The 15112-nt window shown below is 36.0% G+C and overlaps 1 protein-coding gene across 6 annotated transcripts in view; it reads left to right on the forward strand.

The window, feature by feature from the left end:
- DPH6 (diphthamine biosynthesis 6) overlaps nucleotides 1–15112 on the forward strand; it is a 240397-nt gene that overhangs the window by 143017 nt on the left and 82268 nt on the right. The window lies entirely within an intron of this gene.

A 15112-nucleotide genomic window follows, 5' to 3' on the forward strand; every position in this document is an offset into this window, starting at 1 on the left:
AAATGGGAAAAGAGAAGAATGTTGGGCTGTGTCTTTTCCTGGGAATTCTTTCTGTCGTTTTCCTACTATTATCAGCCCTTGGTCATTTCCACTGGATTGATAAATATGTGCAGAAATATGGAAGAGCCACAAGCACTTCTGCTCTCAACTCCTGTGATTTGTGACTTTGCTCAGGGTATGTCTGACTAATCATTTGGCTAAAATGGCAGCACTATCACAGCCATTTCAGCTGCTATCGCTGTCAATCCCAATGAAACTGAATGGGTATAATTACAAGATATTTTTAGGAAACATACTTTACATAGACAGGACCTCTGAGGGCAAGAAATTCTAGGACATAGGGAAGGATGTGGAAGAACAATAGTTTCCACTTTAAATTACATGTTTCAAAGCCTAATTAGAAAATTTCAGTGGTTTCAGTGCTGACATCTGCTTTATGTCATAGCAGGGAAATAGTACAGATTTTCATTCACTTTTTTTTACAGATTTACTCTGTATTTTAATGGCATTTACACTTCACAGAACTAAAGCAAGAAAAATTTTACATCACCTTGCGTGCCTCATATATTGCAGACCAGTTATGCATCTAGAGTAGAGTTATAAACTATGGTTGCAAACTAGGTTGCAAACAAATTTTGCCTAAGGCATGAACCATAAATTAAAGTAATAATCATCTCTGTAAGAGACAACTTTTCTCCATGGCTCTTTTAAAATAAAAAAGAAAGTAGGTCAGAGAAATTTAGGATATTTTAGAGTATGTACAGTATTGTATTGTTTGCCAGCACCTAATTTACAATTACAGAGCTGCATGAATATTGAAATGATTCAGCTTCCCATTATAAATGTATGTGGCAGTTTGGTTGTTGATCAGTTTATGAAGTTAATGCAAATGAAACTGTCTTCCTGTCAGCATTTGAAATATATAATGCAGTCATGTTGTATATTCAGGGACAGGCCATTGACAGTCAATTAACAAGTTTGATTGGTATGTCAACTCATTCTTTTGAATTGTTAATAGTATGTTAATAACATTCATTTCTTTGTGCAGTCCCATTTGCAGCTTCACAGTTACAGCTATTTTTTATGATTCTGAGTAACCTAAAATAGTGCCTTAATAATAGATTATTAAACACCTGTCTGGTGTAGCTTAGGGAGGTTTTTCTAGACTGGGAGTTTGCAGTGGATCCCTTTGATATTCAAATCAACAAATGATAGCCTTTTTATTCAAAACGTAAGTTCTTTTGATGGTTAGCTTGTTAAAAAATATTCAGCTCCAGTCTGACCTGATCTGGTTTCCCATGGAAAAGATCTGATGCTGTTTGAAGGTTCATAAATGGAATGCCAATGACAATTTGTTGTTGACGTTTTGCTGCCTCAGCCTTCAGATGCTGCTGGTTGATGTGCCGCTTTAGCTTCACCAAATAATGCTTGCAGGTAAATGATCTTCTGATTGATCAGATAGTTTCAAAGCAAAGACTTCTCTTCTGTGGTCTGTAGTCATGGTTTTTAGGCTTGGAGGGGAACTTTAAAGGTGCATCAAAGTCGACAGATGAATCTCGAGGCAAGGAATGATGGGAGACAGCAGAATTATGGGAATATTTTTTAGAGAATAACATATTAGTGAGAGTTTTGAAGACCTTCAAAGGTCTATCAAACCATCTCCCTATAGAAGATTTATTCCTCCTTTAAAAAAAATTTAAAATTGGGTACACTGGTTAACTCTCAATTTCCTGTGTTGGGAAGGTGTTGAGCTGATTTATTGTTCTCTGATGGTGTTTAAAGGGCTTATTTCATTTGAATTTCACCATTATCTTGTTCTGCATCCAGGGCCAAGTCCTGCAATTTTGCACAAAATCAAAGCATTATATCACCTTACAAGGTCAGGGTGTACAATGAATAACATTCCTTTATGTAAACATCCATGACACTGTGGGTTAACATTACAAACAACAAATAAAAATATCAGTAGGAATTACTCTTTCTTCACCTTTCTTCATATTACATGCATTATTTTTTCATACCCTTCTTCATTCCCGATTAGTGTCCTTCCTGATTCTAATACAGCTGTTATTCTGAAGAATCAGACTAGCTATTAGAAGTTTAAAACATACGTCACAGAAATAGTTCATTTCTCTTTGGTTTGAGCATTTAATTATTCACTATCAGCATGTGATATTTTTCTGCAAGAACATGTAATTGTTTTTCTGTTGAAGAGCTATAAGATTTAACTCTTTCAGGCCTGAATGGCAGAAACCCTGAGGTTTGGAGTTACATGCTGTGAACAGTTATATTGACAAACACAAACTCTGGAATCACACATTGAAAGATGCTGTGTGTTAACTGTACTTCACTGGACTTCATAACAAATAATTCTGTCTGGTTGAATTTAAGCCAAACTTTTTTAACAACAAAACCCAATCTTTTCACAAAACTCTACAACATTACTTAAAACTAATAGATGAACAGTGAATGAAGTCATGCAACTTCAGTCTTATATGTCATGTAAATAGAGCGTAAAATTTATACAAGACAGTTTCCATCATTGGAAATTTTGGCATTTTTGCATACTTTTCAAATACTGTGCACTGTTTAGCTGATAATTAGAAGCTTTTTCTGTTGGGCTGAAAAGGCAAAATATTAGATATTCGTATTGTCATACAAGGTCATATTTTCAGTGAAGCACATATAATTTTCCTAAGCTTAAAAAGCAAAATTAGATGTTTAAGCTGTTCTCAGCATAATTTGTAGACTTTGATACAGCCTCTGTTTTTGAAGAGGTACTCTGGTTATTTATAAAATTCAAACAAAAAGTTCAAAGATTTTCTGATAATAATGTCATTGATATTGTTTCTAATTCATCCTTTCTGTGCTTAAGTAAGTTTTAGCCATTAGACTTCAAAGAACTTCTTGATCGCATCTCACGTTCGCATTAGGCTTCTCTAAGTATTTTTATTTTATTTTCAAAAATGTAATTAAATCTACATTCCCAACATGATTTCTATTTTATCATCTTACTTCTTTTGAAGTAACAAATATTTCACAAAAATTGTGTTCGTACAGGATCATCTTAGTCTGAATGTTCTGCAGTGTAAGTCTCATTCTATGTTAAGTATCTTTCATATTGCTAAATGCTTAATATTTCAAAAAGCTAGAAGGTAACAATGCCCATCTCATAGCAGTTTAGAGTACTTGGAATTTCAATAGGTTGTTTCTTTTTGGATAATGTTGGATTATCAAGGTAGAAATCATAAATCAGGATTGTATCAATTTTGATTTAAAGTTCATTGTAAAGCTTTTTCAGATCCTTACTAATACTTTTTGTTATAGAGAGGGATCTTTCCATGCTAGACTAACTTCTAGCATACTGATTAAAATACTCATAAAGAAGCAGAACAGAGTCTTGGTCCAAGAACATGAGTTTATTTAAACAAATTAGAACAGTTCCAGTAGAAGAGAGAGATGTGCTTCCTGAACTGCCCATTGCTGCAAGAGCACTGCCAGTACTGGGCAAAAGAAAGATACCAAAGAAGGGATTGGAACCTGGATCTCTGCAATATTGCAGCTGATTAACCTAATTGCTGGATTACGCCTTACTGCATTCTGCCCTTTTAGTTTTAATGCTTCCTCTTATTTACCCCCTTTTAGTTTTAATGCTTTGCTTTGTGCCCATTTTTATATCAGAGGGTTTGACTCTCCAATTAGTTTTTACTAGCCAGAATAACTCCTTTTATTAATAATGCAAACAAAAAGGGCTAAGCACATGGTAATTTTGCAAGCACTGGCTCTTGACCTCACTTTGTGATGTAAGATGGATAGAAACATGACTGCAGCTCGGTTAGCAGAACACAAGATACGTATTTTATTAGTAATCTATCAGTTACTAATATACTGCAATTTCCAGTTCCTAACTTTTATCCTTTTAAGTCATCTAGAAAATTCCATGAAAATAAGTATTATAAGAGAACGAGGTGAATGTACAAAAAAAAAAAAAAAAAAACAGAAAAAAATAAGAAAATGTATAATGCAAGATTCTAACTCCATACCCAAATGAATATGTATTACAGCATAGAATATAATTATAATACAGTTACAGTACAGTTATAACAAACACAGAATTTAAATATGATTTGTTACAGAAACTTAATTTTTGAATGCTACAAGTTACCATGTAGGCAATAGGCAACTTCTTATCATGAAGTGCTGCCGATCTAAGAGAAAATATGCCCTCTGAAAGGTTCATAGTAAAATCTGCCTGATTGCACATATAGGGATTTAGTGGTATTTTATATAGGGATGTTGTCCATACTGCAATTCTGATAGAAGGTCAGTGTTTAAGGGTACAACAAATAAAAGTTGTGAAAATGTGTTTCAATTAGCGTATTTAGTGTATTTCTGAGATTGTTGCTGTCTTTCTCTAATTTCCATTAATTTAATTTTCTTCTAACTGTTAGGAATCTTTAGATTTTAGGATAGGCAATTGCATGCATGTAACAAGGGCATTACTTTCCTAATGCATTTTTTTCCTTAGATTGCACTTCATGAACTTTGTGTTTCAGTTTATATGAGAATGTATAACACATTGTCACTGTCAAATTACAAATTCTTTAAATTTATAGATTGGGTCATGTCTTGCTGCTCAGAACACAGAATTTTAACTATGGATTCTTCCTGTACTGCTGGGTTTTGCAGCTGATACCATGGGGTTCCTAATACCCGAACTCATCTCTTTGTCAAGTTTCATTTAATTGATGATGCAGAAAAGATAATATGACATTAGTTTGGCCAAGAATATTAAGTATATTTGTAGATCTTTGTTGCAAGTTTCAGTTTCTGTAAGTATAATCAGAACTTGACTTACATTTTTACATTGGAAGTTGGCTCCCTAGAGAAAGGTATTCTGTTAAGAAAGTATTATCACTGCAATATGAATAAATAGGTAAAAGATTGTAATAAATACTGTATATTGTGTGTGTTATATTCTATATGCATTACTATTATGTATACTGTACATGTACGTCTAGTTGCATGAACAAGTCTCCTTTCATTTCCTCTGGGAAATGGTGGGTATGTCTGTTATAAATTGAACCTCTGCACTAAATAATCTTTGACATACATTAAAGTGGTTTAATGTTGATTATTGTTTAGGTAGTCGTAGATATAAGTAAAATTCATGTGAGGCAGGGTTTACATAGAGGATAGGTAAAGTACGAAACCACACTATATGGACAGAATGAGAACTATCACTTTTAGCTTAATAATGCTGTTATTACAGTTGACTGTTTTCAGTTAACTGATTCTTGTTTTTAAGGAACTGCTTCTTTCCTGTCTCACAGTTGTCGCAAACCAGTATCTTAAAGAAGCCAGTGACATTCATGAAAAGCTTATTTCAAGTAAGAATATTAAGGCAAGTGATGGCTGGGAACAAAATCTTTTCTGTAAGAATATAATGTCACGGTGTTAATGTGTTTCATACACTGTGAATTACTGTCATGTGATGAACAGCTTTCACCTTTCAATACAGAGTATTTTCTCTGCCTAGCTATCCTTCTTTTTATAATCACACTAACCTGTTCGACAGTTGGCATGAGTAAGGATTGTAAAGACAGGTAGGAACAGAAAAAAATCAACTCACTCTTCATAGGCTTTTATGACTGCAATCTTGATTCTCCTTGGATGCTCTGTTCCAGAACAGTAGTACAGCCTTAAGTGGTAGCACCCTTATTGCTAGTACAAACTTCAACCGAGAAATTTTTACTTTGCCTTCTTGGACTGCTTTATCACTGAAATGATAGTTTAACTCATGATTTAGTTTACTCTAAGTGGACATTCTCAGTAGAAACTTCAGTTAATGTGGGAAGGATATTATGAGATCCCTTTCTAAATAGATTGTCTAGTTAAGGATAAAAGTAGAGACAAAGTATGTAATATAAACACATATAGATATGTAAGGATATCACATCACATCTTTTTTCTTTATCTTCCTTTAGATATTGTGTGTGTGGGTACAATTACTGTATAACCTCTCTCTCTTATTATGTATGCTCTCTAGTCCCCTAGAACTGTAAGCGTAGATAGAGAAAAATGTAGAAATCAAGGAGGGATGAATGCCATGTGAACATGCTAGCTATATCTTTTTTTTTTAATACAGAACTGACAAAGAAAGAATGCTGATATATCATAAAGCTATCCTTATCAGAAAAAATTTAGGATAATAATCATAAATAGCAAAACCAGAAATGAACTCTGTGGGAACCCTAAATGAATACTTATGTAACCTCATGTAAGGTTTAGACATTTTCCATTTAACAGAGGGGAATTTTTTTGAATTTCTATATCTTTACCCTGTCAGATTAAAATGCTTTTCATACTTTAAATGCAGCTATGCTAGCCTGTAAACTGAAAATCAGTGTTAATGATGAAATGTAAAAACTTCTGGAAAAAAGTACTTCATCAGCTCTGAATAATCTGAAACTTTGATATCACCTGATCTTTTACAGCATTCATTTTGAAATACGGAAATCATTCCTTTCCTGAAGGGTATGGTACCACTTTCTAACAGTTTAGAAAATTTCAGTCTTTCATTAGCCAAAGGTAGGTGTTACTTATCCTGGAACAAGTATTTGGTAGATCTGATGAATTCGACCTGTTTCATGAGAACAGAGACTATATCTTCTTTTCTCTTATGCTGAACTTGCTTCTAGTAAGAGCAGTTATGATTTAATATAAACTCTTCAGCACTTCTGCAGTCCAGTTTTCTACCTTACTATGAATACCTGTATTTCAAAATATTTTTGCCGTATGTCCTGGCATGAGTTTTCATTTCTCCTAAGTTAAGCCTCGTTTTCTATTTCCTGCCTTTTATTTCAAATGTATCTGTGTCCATTTTTATTATTTCTACTGGTACACATTCTAATTTAGTATCCTCTGTGGGTTTCATTACCATGCTGTTAATCCCTTCTTCCATTGACTTAATGAAGATGTTAAACAAAATCAGGCCTAATACCAATCCCTACTGCACCCCACTTCAGTACACTGGCATTTTCATTACCCTCTCCTTACAGACTATCAGCTTGTTAACAGCATTTATAATTAGGAGAGTTAAAAATAATTTCCAAATATGCAGTATCAGATATTTTAAGAATCCAGATGAGTTACAACCATTATCCTCTGTTATCTATGCATATATAATTAATTAAAAAACACAATTGACTGTGGTGAATATAATATGCATTTTCTAAAAATGAGGTATCCATTGCTCAGTAGTCCATGTCCACATTGGGTCATTTGCATCGCTTTACACTTTTGGATATTGTCTTTTCCACCTTGTTTTTCTGAACCCTGAATATGCCTTTACTTTTCTTGGTAAATACGGATTTGATTAAGTCTTTCATTCCCCATCCCAATTGTTGTGGAATAGACTAATCTTTGTTCTTTTTTTTCATTTGTTTTGTTTGGCATCTTTATTCAAAGTGATATGAATAAGAAATGAGCAAATGATAATCAGTTTGGAGGTTTTACTCCATCTTTTAGATAAGGTATGTTCATAAAGCTGAGTGTTCTGCAATTTTTAACAGTTGGCAGATTTTGATAATGTGGTTGTGTGAGAACTTGTGATTTTTTTTCCAAAGCTTGAGAGGAAATGGTAGGCTTTGTAAAAGGTGACAGATTAATAGTTATGAAGACTAGACTTCCACTGTCCCAAGGAAGAAATGCATCAAAAGTTAATACTCTTGTTAACTTGCTCATTTTCAAGTAGGGAGGCTGCTCTTTTTCTACTTAGGAAGAAACATCCTTTAGGATGTGGAGAACAATTTATGCTCTGTGGCAGTTAAGTCTTTGAACTGTCTACTATAATTTTCCATAAAGGAACAGTCTCCCACAGCATCTTGCAGCTAAACTGAGGAAGTGTGGTCTGGATGATTGGGTAGTGAGGTGGACTGTGAACTGGCTGAAGGAAAGAAGCCAGAGAGTGGTAGTCAATGGGACAGAGTCCAGTTGGAGGCCTGTGTCTAGCGGAGTCCCTCAAGGGTCGGTACTGGGACCAGTACTATTCAATATATTCATTAATGACTTGGATGAGGGAATAGAGTGCACTGTCAGCCAGTTCGCTGATGACACAAAACTGGGAGGAGTGGCTGACACACCAGAAGGCTGTGCTGCCATTCAGAGAGACCTAGACAGGCTGGAGAGTTGGGCGGGGAGAAATTTAATGAAATATAACAAGGGCAAGTGTAGAGTCCTGCATCTGGGCAAGAACAACCCCATGTGTAAGTACAAGTTGGGGACAGACCTGTTGGAGAGCAGCGTGGGGGAAAGGGACCTGGGGGTCCTAGTGGATAGCAGGATGACCATGAGGCAGCAATGTGCCCTTGTGGCCAAGAAGGCCAATGGCATCCTGGGGTGTATTAGAAGGAGTGTGGTTAGCAGGTCGAGAGAGGTTCTCCTCCCCCTCTACTCTGCCCTGGTGAGGCCGCATCTGGAATATTGTGTCCAGTTCTGGGCCCCTCAGTTCAAGAAGGACAGGGAACTGCTAGAGAGAGTCCAGCGCAGAGCCACGAAGATGATTAAGAGAGTGGAACATCTCCCTTATGAGGAGAGGCTGAGGGAGCTGTGTCTCTTTAGCTTGGAGGAGACTGAGGGGTGTCCTCATTAATGTTTATAAATATGTGAAGGGCAAGTGTCATGAGGATGGAGCCAGGCTCTTCTCAGTGACATCCCTTGACAGGACAAGGGGCAATGGGTGCAAGCTGGAACACAGGAGGTTCCACATAAATATGAGGAAAAACTTCTTTACGGTGAGGGTGACCGAACACTGGAACAGGCTGCCCAGAGAGGTTGTGGAGTCTCCTTCTCTGGAGACATTCAAAACCCGCCTGGAGGCGTTCCTGTGTGATATGATCTAGGTAATCCTGCTCCGTCAGAGGGATTGGACTAGATGATCTTTCGAGGTCCCTTCCAATCCCTAATATTCCGTGATTCTGTGATTCTGTATGTACCTTGTGTGCCAGTACAGGACATTGGCCAAAATATGCATAGTAAGTAAAGAATATTTTTCCTCCATTTTCTTAATTTCCTCTCTGTGTATTGGAGATCCCAAGTGGACCAAAATAAGGGTCCTGGAGAAGATTTCAGACTAGCTGTCATGCCCACATGGACGTATTAGATGGCAAGCCTTTTTCACCCACTTTATTGCAACCTTTCGCAGATGTTTTGCTGACTTCAAAAGATAGGTTTATTTTTGTTTTGTGTCTCATACTCTCTTGGAATGTGAATGACAGCTTTTGGGGTGTCTTTGTTGTGAACATTTCAGTTTCTGAATCTTTGTCTTCTGTAAATCAGAAGTGTATGGTTTGTATTTCCATCAGTTGTAGAGCAAAATAAAATTGATTTGGCATTGATCGAGATTTAAATATAACCAACACATTGCCAAAAATATGTACACAAGTATTACAATTTTCTGTGATAGGACAGAGCAGTTTTTAAAAAATGGTTTTCAAGCTGAAACTTTGATCTTACCTTCTCTTAAGCTTTCTGACCTGATCATCTCTCTCAAGTCTGTGCATATAGCATTTTGTTAAACTTCAAGGTATTACAGACCTTCAGGAATGTGTTATATGAGATTGCTTGCTGTAAACCCCTCTACTCTGCCCTGGTGAGGCCGCATCTGGAATATTGTGTCCAGTTCTGGGCCCCTCAGTTCAAGAAGGACAGGGAACTGCTAGAGAGAGTCCAGCGCAGAGCCACGAAGATGATTAAGGGGGTGGAACATCTCCCTTATGAGGAGAGGCTGAGGGAGGTGGGTCTCTTTAGCTTAGAGAAGAGGAGACTGAGGGGTGACCTCATTGATGTTTATAAATATGTAAAGGGCAGGTGTCATGAGGATGGAGCCAGGCTCTTCTCAGTGACATCCCTTGACAGGACAAGGGGCAATGGGTGCAAGCTGGAACACAGGAGGTTCCACATAAATATGAGGAAAAACTTCTTTACGGTGAGGGTGACCGAACACTGGAACAGGCTGCCCAGAGAGGTTGTGGAGTCTCCTTCTCTGGAGACATTCAAAACCCGCCTGGACGCGTTCCTGTGTGATATGGTCTAGGCAATCCTGCTCTGGCAGGGGGATTGGACTAGATGATCTTTCGAGGTCCCTTCCATTCCCTAACATTCTGTGATTCTGTGATTTTGTGAAATACAGCACAGCCTAAAGGCTCAATTTGAATTATTTGGTTTTTAGAGGATTGCAGAGGTGTTTACAGTTGGGCAGCATGGAGAATGAATAGGAGGTATTCGGATGTAGTTTTTTGAAGTTGATTTAGTATTCATAACAATATTGTGGGTTCTTCAGATGCATTGTTGAGTTAGAAGCCTTTTTAAAGAACTGCAAGTTTCTAGCTCAGTGTATGCATACTGCATGACATGATACTTCACTTTGGCATAATTTCCATTTAGGAAATGCACAGAAGTTTTAGGTGTTTTGATAGCATTATGACACTGTGCTCAGTGTCAAATATGACTTTGCAGGACGGTGTATCTTAATTTTGCTAAACTGCGGATAAAAAAACATTATACAGCCTAATTTGGCATCCTTGAAATTGCAGTATTTTATTTCAGTTCTTGATAAAAAATCTTCCATGAATTTTCAACCCACAAATATATAAGTTCAAAATTTAAATCACACTTGGATAAAATAAACTTTAATGGTGAAGAACAATGCAAAAAGATGGGTATTTTGTAGTCTTGTAGCTTAGGTGATCAAATACGTTTTGAAACATAAGAAGCTCCATCCCAAAATGAGGATTAGCAGACTGGAGTCACTGCATTTGAAAACTGAGTTATAAATCTCTGAAAATTGTGGAAATGTTACAGCTATTTCAAGATGATAGCATTAATATGCTATTGATTAATTATACTTTTTTGACCTAACTAGGAAAAAATATTAATTTTATTTAAAGGGAAGTTCTGGAGTTTTGAGTATGATATGCAAGTGTTTTACGACTTATTCTTACGAAGTTTTGCAAAGTGGATTCTTGTAAAGTGTCAATTTTTTTAGTCAAAGATAATCAAAACCTTTTTTTATTTTTCATTTAGGAATATATTTTTTTTCGAAAGCCTCTATAAAACTAAACTGTGTGTGATCAACTAATTTGTGGAATTTTTAGACTACAAATTTATAACAGTTCAAGAAAACATGTGATCATGTTGAAGGTTGTGGTGTATTAGAACAATGTTAGTCAAATAGAATTTGTGTTCATAGTGTGAACTCAAAGCTTTTCAATTACTGTTGTCTAAATGGTACCTTTAAAACTTTATTCACACTAGGTAGTTGAATGAAAGATATCACATTGCAAAAAGCAATTTGCTGTCATTAGCTAAAAGAAGAGGGCCCTAGGAAGAAAGGATTATCATATATTAAATAAAAAGTTCACCACATTACAGCTTTAATCCTGTTAGAAAAGACGATTTCTATCTAACTTAATCAGCCAGAGGTCTTTATTGCCTGGAGTATTAATTGATTTAAGTCTTCATTAAGGTCAGAGGTACACATGGCTGACCAGAGAGGCAGCCTATTAGCGCGTTGTCAGTTATGCTTATTTACATTGACTGAACATAATGGTGGGTTGTTTCACTGTTAGGTCAGGAGGTCACCGAATCTTTTGTGCACCCTGACCTGTTAAAGGGCAGCAGTCACTCAGGCACCAAACTGCATTCGTAACAAAGATTTGGCTGATTGCATATTGACTCCATCCTTTCCAAGAAACACTTGGTTGTTCATATGGTGCAACTATTAACATTGGCCTAAATACCTGCGGGTGAATGGTTGAAATGTCTCCCTTAGAAATTCTCTGCAATTTTTGTATTATGCCAGTTAATCACTAGGAAGTTTTAATAACACCAGCAGGAAAAGTTTCATAAAGTTTCCATAGTTGCTGTTTGCCTTTAAACAACTCAGTGCAAATCTATAGGTATCCTATTCTGTTTCTTTGTAAGTAACAATAATTATAGCTGTCTCTTGATAATTAGCAGCTTAAGTTAGTCCTTATGTCCAATTAAGTCTAGTTTTCTCATTGTTTTCTTTTCCTGGATTCTATTTTGTGGGAGAGATGTTGTGTCCTTTTGGTAACTTATAATACTGTTAAAAACTTTCTCATGGGATAGACTGGTTCAAAGTGGCACTGAGCGTTCTTCTGACTTTTCCTTTCCATGGTACTATAGATGCTTTCTTTCTGCTTTCCTAAAAAGTGAATGCAGCTTAAAAAAAAGGCGAAATAAAATAATAATTTGCTACTATAGTGTATTCCCTCTGTATTAGCTGTGATCTAGCTCTATATTATACTCAATTCTTGCAGCACAGCTACATTATAAGAAGTAGTAATTCTCAAATAAGAGCTTAGCATTGCTATCTGTGAGAGTATGGATTGCATACTCTGAGGTACCGATTGTCCACTGAATTCCCTTGATTATTTACGGTTGTGCTAAGTGAGCAAAACAGCTGCTAAACTATTATGTTAGCTTATTAAGACTCACCTTTCATTTAACTTGCAGTGATACAAATGAAAATAAAAGGGGAAGAAATGTGGAATCGCATGAGGCCCCATTTATAAACTGCTTACTGCTGTGGAGCTGTATTGGACATAAATTGGTACATGTGAGCATCTCAGCAGTACAAGGTTTTTTTATTTTTGGTTTGTCAAATATTTAATGAAATTTTAGCACTGGAGATATGTGTATGGGCTGCAGTGAAAATCAAATCATCAGTGTAAGCTGAGACACCGAGTGTATAAATACACATCCATTATATTGTAGTTTTGTTTCTATGCTGGGTTTACTGGATATGTGAGTCCTTCAGACTTGATACACTGTGAATCTATAGCCTGAAAGATCTTCTGTTATCCTTGTAGATGCTCCAAAAAGATAAACTGTTGCAAGGTTCTAGCAGGGTTTTGCAGAATACTTTCACAAGGACTGACACCATACATTGTGACATCTCCCGTTGTAAGATTTCAGTACTGTGAACAAGATAATACGTCTTCCCTGTTTTAAATGCTTTTTACTCTGCTAACAATTTTCTGTAAAATGCTTCAGACATCCTCAAGACAACCTCTTGAAATGTGCTAAAACAGTGTTTGTACTGGTCTGCTGCTTTGCCCCTGCTGATTGTTTATTTGTGCTTGCTTTTCATGACCAAGTCACTGGGAAAGAGAAGAAAAACATCCTTCCTCCTTCCCTTATCCTAAATTAAGTCCCCCTGAAATACAGTTGCCTCAAACCTGTGGCTTTGTTTTGACCCTTTTTCCTTCTTTCCCCCTTGCATCCACCCTTCCATAACATGGTGGCATGTTAGGAACACTGTTTTTCTATTAATTACGTGTTAAGAAACAAACAAGTATGTTAGGAACAGAGGGATTTTTTAAATTGTTTTTTAAAGAACGCTGCAAAATTCCCGCTGAATCTGAGCCAAAAGCGGTGCCAATTTTGCTCAAATCCTTCAGAGGTTCTTTTTGACCTTGCTTATGACCGGTGGGGCTAATTGTATCAGAACTATCCAGGATACTTTTAAGAAAGTGCTATCTTGGTCCGTATTTCAAAACACTGACAGATATTTTGTCATTAATTAGTATTCATATTATGTCTCAAACAATCTGTTCAAGAATAGGGGAAGTAAACTGGTTGAACAGCTCTTCTGTCTACCTAATAATTAACATGGGTGATGCATGGAAAACCAGCAGCCCAACAGGGAAAAAAGGAAGAAATATTGCCAGTGTGATTTTTTTTCTGTAGAAGTATAAACTACCTGTATTGGACTTTTTGACTAATGCATGGATTTCTTTTTGCAGAGGTGAAAATGAGTGGCTTACTTTAAAAACAAACCTGAGCCCCTCTGAATCATATCTTCCTGAATTTGTTTCTCATCTTGTCAGCATGCCAGTTGGTAGCTGGCTGGACTCCCTTGTTCAATGGCACATATTTTAAAATAGCACTGTAAAAAAAAAGACCATTTGTTTCTATAAGCTAAAATATTACTTGCATATTTTTTTCCAAATTCAGGATTATATATAGCATTATCAAAACAATATTTCAGATATTTTAAACAATTTAAATAGTTGATGGGTGTCAGTTGATATATATGTTTCCTCTCTGCCTCCTCCCCCTCTTCAGCTGCTAATCATAGAACTTGTATGCCAAATTGTGTAAGATGCTCTTCCAATACTTACATGTGTGAGTCTTTTGTGAGACACAGACAGTTATGAGGACAGATTTGGAGTTGCATATGGGTCTGTCACATGGTTTGATTGTCATGTCTTCAGGGACACAGATTTCTTTTTTAATTATTCTTAATTCTGAGGAATTTTTACAGTTTATACAGTAAGTATAAGCTTATACTTAAAATAAGTTCTTCCTAAAGATTCCTTACACAGTCCATTTTCCCTCTTTTTTCTCCTAGCAAAATGCTTCCTGTGCTGACTTCAAAGCTGTTTACGCCCACCTTACTTCCCGCTTCTATACTTAGTTTTCTTTTGATATTGAATAAAATTTACTGCTTCACTGATCAGGAAATGTACAGACTTTCTAAAGAAGTGCAGCATAAGAGGATGAAAAGTTTTGATATTTACATGAAGATTTTATAATAAATCTTTGAGATGTCTGAATAGTAAGAATAAATGTTTCCTTTGCTGGCTGCTATTAAAAAAGTAGGTCTTCAGAGTGTTGCCAGGAAGACTTTGGAAAATCAGCCTAAAGTAACTGCATTGCAGCTCAGCTTTAAACACATATTGATGGTATATCTGGCCACCCATTTAATTCCATTTTCAAAAGGTGAACCCATATGTTTGGTCTAGTGACATTCTTCTGCATCTTATTTTCAATCTGCAATTACCTTTTATCCTCTGGTAGATTATAGTGAGTTTTTTCGTACACAGTCTTTTAGCTGTTCTGCAGTATTATTTTTATAGTATTTTTAAGTTAGTTTGCTGAAGACATTACAAATATATACTTATACTTTCTTATATATACTTCTATAAAACAAAGCTTAATTTAAGACTTAGAAGTTAAAAAAAATAGCACTGAACTGAAGACAGTGTGCATCATCACTCAAAAAAAGAAAGTATGAACATAT

This window comes from Nyctibius grandis, chromosome 4 (genome assembly GCF_013368605.1).
Source record: "Nyctibius grandis isolate bNycGra1 chromosome 4, bNycGra1.pri, whole genome shotgun sequence".
Lineage (NCBI taxonomy): Eukaryota > Metazoa > Chordata > Aves > Nyctibiiformes > Nyctibiidae > Nyctibius > Nyctibius grandis.